Genomic DNA, 7,642 nt, shown 5'->3' on the forward strand with positions numbered 1-7,642 from the left:
GGTTGTCCCTACACCTGAACCAGAAAAAGCCACATCAGAATCACCTGTCTTTGTCCATGTTCTTACACCTCCATCTTCTCCTAGAACCATTCCTTCCTCTCCACCTACCATAAATCCTGTTCTGGATATACCACCCCTTCAAACTCTTTTTCCATCTCAACCTTCTCTCAATGCCACCCTTGAACATACTCCCTCCACCTCTCAAAACAATCTTTGTGATTCTCCTCTTCCAACCTCTGCATCACATGAGCAGCTGCTCCGTGATTGCAACTACACTCCCAAGCCTCGTCCTGAAGCTGAAGTGGTAGTGTTAGATTCTGATACTGAAGCAGAATCTTCTTATAGGTTGGATAGAGAACCTCATCCGTACTTCACTTCCAACCCTGCCTTTTCAAAAACCCAAATAAAATTCCGCCCTGTATATCCTATTGGTGTAGTTTTTGAAAACATAAAGAGGAACCTCAGAAGTACCTTTGATACTCTCAGAATTGCTGAAAGTTCTGGATTGAATGATGTTGCTATGCGGAACTTCTGGAGGATTTTTCGCAGAGAATCAGATGCTCTGTTTTTAGAACTTCAGGAAGCCTGTGTAGCTGCTGCCCCACGGCCTCGTGGAATTCTGAGGAATTATGAAGACTTCTGGTTTGCTAGTCTCAAAGGAAGACATCTGTTGGAAGAGAAGCCCTTCTTGGATGAATTGGAAGTAGCAAGACTGGCTGCTGAAATGGAAGCAAATCTATGCAGGGATATCATTATCTTTATTCCTGATTATCCTGTTCTGCTCGGAGACTTCAAGACTCTCTTTGACTATCTGAGGGAAAACCCTTCTGAGAAAGATCCAAGCTTGGTCATTCCAGAAGTTGTTGACCCACCAGAAGTTGAAGGTCCTTCTGCTCCCAGGAATCTAGCTGCCATTCTTCAGGCACTTGAGAATGGAGACTCGGAAATTCCTGCTGCAGAATATGGAGATGCTTCTATGCAAGAAGCAGATGCTAAAGATCATGTTGCTGAATCAGATCCTATTGAGGAAATCCCTGCAAATGATCTATCCATGGAAGCTATAGATCAAGTTGCCATTCCTGTGGTTGAAAGTGGTGAAGCTTCTTCTGATGAATCTTCTCGTCTTGCAAGGACTCTGGAAGAAATTCAGAAGAGACAGGATGAGCAAAGCTCAATCAATGCTGAGTATAAAGCTTTCATGGTGAGGCAAGATGGACACAACAATGAGGTTCAAGAGATGCTGGCCAAGATCTTGTCAAGGCTAGGGCCATCTTAGATTGAGTCTGTGTTGTTTCTTTCTTTTTGTTGCATCTGTCTTTGTGCATCTGATCCTACTTATCTTCATGTACTTCTGTACCTGCTATTTGAACTTCAATGAAATCATCTTCTTCCTCCGTGTGTTTCGTTTTGTTTGTCTCTGAATCTTTTTTGCTTTTTGATGATATGACAAAAAGGGGGAGAAATATGTGATAAATGATTTGATTTAATCAGTTGCTTTTACTAACAAGAACTGCAAGTTCTATATGGTTTAAGTGTTTTGCAGGTATAAAGAAGTGAAGAGGATCTTCAAAGTAAACACAAGAAGCAAAACCATAAGAAGTGTTATTCTGTAAAAAGAATAAGCTCATGGAAACTGAAGCAAGCTGAGTGCTGTCAAGCTTCAGAAATCAGAAGCACTGATAATAAAATTTGATCCATATTTGTCTATCTGCTCTGACAAAATTCTATTTGCTCTGATACATTATTTCAGCCTATATGGCTCTGATACATATCATGTGTTCTAATATACATTTTATGTTCTGACTCGTTCATGCTGACTTTTGTCGTTTAGCTTTTTGTTCTGTAACATTTCAGGATGTAGAGATGCTCAGATGATGCTCTGGTACATTCAACAATGTTCTGATACAAATCTAGCATGAAGTGATGTTGGTAGAAATTCAAAGCTCTGAAGCTATCCGAGGGAAGCAGAAATCAGAAGCTGTGAATGTTCTAAAGATCCAGAAAACTCAAGTTCTGAAGCTGTCCTAAATGGAAGCAGAAATCAGAAGCTGTGAATGTTCAGAAGATCAAAGAAATTCAAGTTCTGAAGCTGTCCTAGATGGAAGCAGAAGTCAGAAGCTGTGAATGTTCAGAAGATCAAAGAAATTCAAGTTCTGAAGCTGTCCTAGATGGAAGCAGGAATCATAAGCTGTGAGTGTTCTAGGGATCTAAAGAAATTCTAGTTCTGAAGCTGTCCAATGGAAGCAGAAGTCAGAAGCTATGAATTCTCTAAAGACAGAAGCTTATGTGATCGTCTCTACCGAAATAATCAGGGAAGTCTTTTATTAAAGTTCTTCGAGTATTTATTTCAGGGGGAGATTATTTATCTCAGGGGGAGATTGTTAATCTCAGGGGGAGACATATTCATATGCTTATGCTATAGCTGTGTAATTTGTCTTTTGCCGTCTGCTCTTTCTGATCGCAAATTCATATCATTTATATATGTTTTTGTCATCATCAAAAAGGGGGAGATTGTTAGAACAAGATTTGTTCTGATCAATTATCTTAGTTTTGATGATAACAATAATATGAATTTTGCTTAAGATAATATGGTACTCTAATCCAATGCAATTTCCTTTTCAGGAAATATATAAAGAGTATGCATAATTCAGCGCTCAGAAGCTTTGTCTCAAAGGGTTCAGCATGCAACATCAGAACATGGTCTGGCAAGACATCAGAAGAAGGTCGAAGCAGAATCAGAACATGGGTCTATGGAAGCATCAGAAGAACATGAGATCAGAAGCACTGAAGTTCTGATGGTATCACGCTCAGAAGCACTTCAAGGTCAGAAGATCAGAAGATGCTTTGCACCAAGCTGTTTGACTCTGATGATATTCAAACGTTGTATTCTCAAACATCAGATCAGAAGGAAGTACAAGTGGCAAGCTACGCTGACTGACAAAAGGAACGTTAAAAGCTACTAAAGGCTACGTCAGTAGACACAGCGTGAACAAGGCTCGAGGTAGTTGACAAAAGCGTATAACATTAAATGCGATGCTGTACGGAACACGCAAAGCATTAAATGCACTCAACGGTCATCTTCTCCAACGCCTATAAATATGAAGTTCTGATGAGAAGCAAGGTTAACGATTCTGCACAAAAACAACTCATATTAACTTGCTGAAACTCTGTTCTACTCAAAGCTCAGAATCTTCATCTTCATCAAAGCTCACTACATTGCTGTTGTAATATATTAGTGAGATTAAGCTTAAACGTTAAGAGAAATATCACAGTTTGTGATTATAGCTTTTAAGAAGCAATTGTAATACTCTTAGAATTGATTACATTAAGTTGTAAGGAACTAGAGTGATCGTGTGGATCAGAATACTCTAGGAAGTCTTAGAGGTTATCTAAGCAGGTTGTAACTAGAGTGATCGTGTGGATCAGAATACTCTAGAAAGTCTTAGAGGGTATCTAAGCAGTTGTTCCTGGAGTGATCAGTGTGTGATCAGAAGACTCTGGAAGACTTAGTTGCTGACTAAGTGGAGAACCATTGTAATCCGTGCGATTAGTGGATTAAATCCTCAGTTGAGGTAAATCATCTCTGCGGGGGTGGACTGGAGTAGTTTAGTTAACAACGAACCAGGATAAAAATAACTGTGCAATTTATTTTTATCTGTCAAGTTTTTAAAGCTACACTTATTCAAACCCCCCCCCCTTTCTAAGTGTTTTTCTATCCTTCAGAAGATATCCAAAATTAAGAGTCATAAGTAAATCTCTATATTGATTATCTCTGAGCTATCTTTGGAAGAAATCCAAAATTAAGTATCAGAATTAAATCTCTATCTTGATTATATCTGAACCATCTTTGGAAGATATCCAAAATTAAGTATCATAAGTAAATCTCTATTTTGATTATATCTGAACCATCTTTGGAAGATATCCAAAATTAGGTGTCAGAACTAAATCTCTGTCTTGAATGAGTGTCAGAATTAAATCGTTGACTTGATTATATCTGCACTATATCTAGAAGATGTATAAGTAGACTGCAAAAGAAACATTAGTTTTATGCAATGTCGTGATGCATGCATTGTAATTTTTTTGAAATGAATGAGAGTGTTATGCATATGTAATGAGACGTATGTATGTTATGAATTCACTATGATATATGATGTATGAACATGATTTATGCTATTTTGAAGTATCTCGATTGAGAAAATAAATCTATTTGTCTTTGTGATTTTGATGTCTGATCTTATTTGAGGATGCTCAGCTGGGAATTTATGATTCTTGCTTGGGGATGATCAGTAACTTGATGGACCCTGATTGGGGACAAAAGTATTAGTAACCCATATTGGAGAAGAGCAAAGTGTTGGAGAACCAGTGGTGTTGAAGTTGTAAACTTTGTTGGGGAGCCATGTCTTTGTCGGGACGAGCATTTGAAGATATCTTCTTAATGATTACTCTGTGGGGGTATGATCTTGTGAAATCGGCTTTGTGGGAAGACGTGGATGTATGGAGCGTGCCCCCAGTATTATGGTAACTACCATTCCTGGATTTGATTAGGACACACCGCTGAGTATTGATCAAGATGTCAAACTGGACTTGCATAGATTTGCCCCCGCTAGTAGAGACTTTGAAAAGATTCGCCTCGCGAGGACTTTATGAGACGTGCACTATGGGCGACATGCCCTTAGTAATCATAGGCCAAAGACAATATCCCATGTTGGTTGGGAAGTAGCTTCAGATCTATTTGGATGCATGCCCCTGATTGTTTTGGCGCCCTTGAGAGATTCTTCGAATCTTGACTTGATTGCCCCAGATTGATTTGGGCAAAGCGTGCCATGCCCCTTGTATACGTAGGAAGCATTGCTTCTCGGAGTAATCTTGTCTGTCGGGATAACTTCCAGTCATTATTTGTACCATGTGCAAATTTTTTCTGTTGCTAACATTTGAAATTATGTAGCAGAATATGTTTAATAATGAATTCATGAGATGCAATGCATACGTCTGTCTTGAGTTTTTGAAAAAACATTAAAACAAGAGATGTAAAAGCGCGATATTTGTAAAAACATGATATTTGTAACAGCGTGACGTTTGTAAAAATTAAATATCAACTCAGCATTCTTGGTAAACCTAAAGGAGTTGGGATACCTTTTTGGTGACAGTATGCTTTCGGACTAACCATGCTTCAATTAGGACTTTCAAGGGTTGTAACGTGGCTTGGTTCACGGTTTAAGAAACAAAGGATAATGGCTCAAAATTTGATTGTACCCACCCCTCTTCATGATGATCTTCAGTCCTAAGCTCAGTTAATTCAACTTATGCATTCAGGTTCCAAGAGACTTTTGGATTTGCACCTTTGATAATGATGATGGTTCACAAGCAAAGAGAACTTTTGAGATGGCGGTCACTTCTTCCTTTTGGTGGTCACAACATTGTGTTGTTCAGGAATTTATTGACTTCTCTTTTTCATCTTTTGATATCCCTAACTTTTGCCTGAACTGCCTACTTTGAGCTTACCGTCAGCGGGATGCCTTGATTTTTTGCCTAAGTCTTCTTTTTGATTTTTGACTTAGCAGGCCTTTCTTTGTATATATGTTTTTTCTTTTTTTTTCTTTTTGAAAGATATTGACTGCCTTGCTTAATGATTGATGAACCATCTTTGGCTTTTGATTGACATCTCCAACACTTCTTTGATGTGTGCGGATGAACGCCTATGATTGAAACCTTTGTTGAAAGGTGTACTGAATGATTCTCTTAAAATAGAATGCGCAGCCAAATTAACTGAGAACTACCCTGCCCCAGGTTATGATCAAGGGTTTTAATTAGTACAAGAAAGAAATTTCTACTTCTTAGGCTCAAAGGGGTTGACGAGGGATTAACATCCTTATATCTCCACTGTTTAGGAATTGAAACAATGCCTGTACATCGTCAGCATAGTCCGCTCAAAAGCATACTGTATGAGGTTGCGGTATTGATTTCGTCATCCTCCCTCAAAAGGTATACAGCTTTAGCAGGAGTTGAGTATCATAAAATATATGCAAAGTAAAGATGCAGTTTAGATGAGTGATAGCGAAATAATTTATTCAAGACAAACATATGCAATGCACTGATGATGATTATTAAGACAGATAATGTCTATCATAAGTCGAATGTTTAAACAAATAGAAAAGAAATATGCAAATGAAAGTAGATCTAATGATCCAAAAGTTCGTCCGTCCAGACGTCAATCAGTCTTGTCATGACTGGGCATAGGAGAGGTGATCACCACAGGAGTTTCAGGAGGGTGGAATTTGATTTCTCCGTCATTGATCAGATCTTGAATCTTATTCCTCAATGTCCAACAATTGTTTGTGTAATGTCCAGGACTGTTGGAGTGGTACGCGCACCTCGCACTGGGTTTATATCCAGGAGTGGTGGTGGTAAAATTCTTAGGAACATCCCTCAGAGTAATCAATTTGATCTTCAACAGATGTCCTAATGCTTGAGCCAGTGACATATTGATTTTGGTGAATTGACGCTTAGGTGCATCTGGCTTGCGTCGTTGTTGTGGAACTGGTGTAGAGATTCAGAGCATCCGGGATTCGAGCGTCCGAAATGTTCATCTGATTGGGACTTTCAGAATGTCAGGGGTTCGAGCTTCCGGAATGTATATCGGATTGGAATGTTTCAGAAGTCTGGGGGTCATGCTTCCAGAATGTGCATCTGTTTGGAATCTTCAGAATGTCCGGGGTTCGAGCTTCAGGAATATATATCTGATTGGAATGTTTCAGAAGTCTGGGGGTCAAGCTTCCAGAATGTTCATCTGATTGGAACTTTCAGAATGTCCGGGGTTCGAGCTTCCGGAATGTATATCTGATTAGGATTGATTTGTTGATGGTATTTTTCTAACCAGTTGGTCGTCCTGAAAGGAAAAGTTAGTTTTATGTGATGCAAATGCAATATTTTCAAGGATCTTTAGGAATTTAGCTAGCAACAATAGAAAATCATTAAGTCGCGTCTTTGTTTGAAGAATTCTGACTTTTGTTTTTTAACGTCCTTCTTTGAGAATCAAGCTCACCATATCGAGTGGGTCATCGCCTCTGATCCGGGATACCTCTGAATTTGAAAGTATATGGCTAGAGGAAAATAAATCCTCTTGCCCCTTGATAGGTACTGTGTCTTTGAATTGGAAGGTATGTGGCTAGAGGAAAATAAATCCTCTTGCCCCTTGATGAGAATTTAGTCCATGTTAAGGGCACCTGAAATTGTGCGCCCTAAATCCCTAAGATCCTTGAAAGGGTTAGTTAAATCATGTTATGCTTATGATGTCATGATGTTATGTGAATGCAATTCATTAGGCATAGTGTGAGATAGTAAGGACAAACAAGTCCTTTCAACAAAACCTGCGAGGAAATGAAGGTTAGTAGCAAACACAAACAAGTCACACAATTTTTGGCTTAAGGCTTGCATGGAGTCTGATCAGGTGTCCTTCCCAAGGGTATTTCTATGGATAAGGAGATTTCAGCAACAAGTTCTATAAGTTATCCAGAATTGTCAGCCCTTCTAAAGCACCCTCGGACATGATAAAAATAAATATCATAAAATAAAATAACTGGTCTAAGAGTCTTCATATGGCCCATGGACACGTTGTAATTTCATATCTTAAGCCCATTGGTTT

Source organism: Vicia villosa, linkage group LG6, assembly GCF_029867415.1.
Source record: "Vicia villosa cultivar HV-30 ecotype Madison, WI linkage group LG6, Vvil1.0, whole genome shotgun sequence".
In the NCBI taxonomy this organism is placed as follows: domain Eukaryota; kingdom Viridiplantae; phylum Streptophyta; class Magnoliopsida; order Fabales; family Fabaceae; genus Vicia; species Vicia villosa.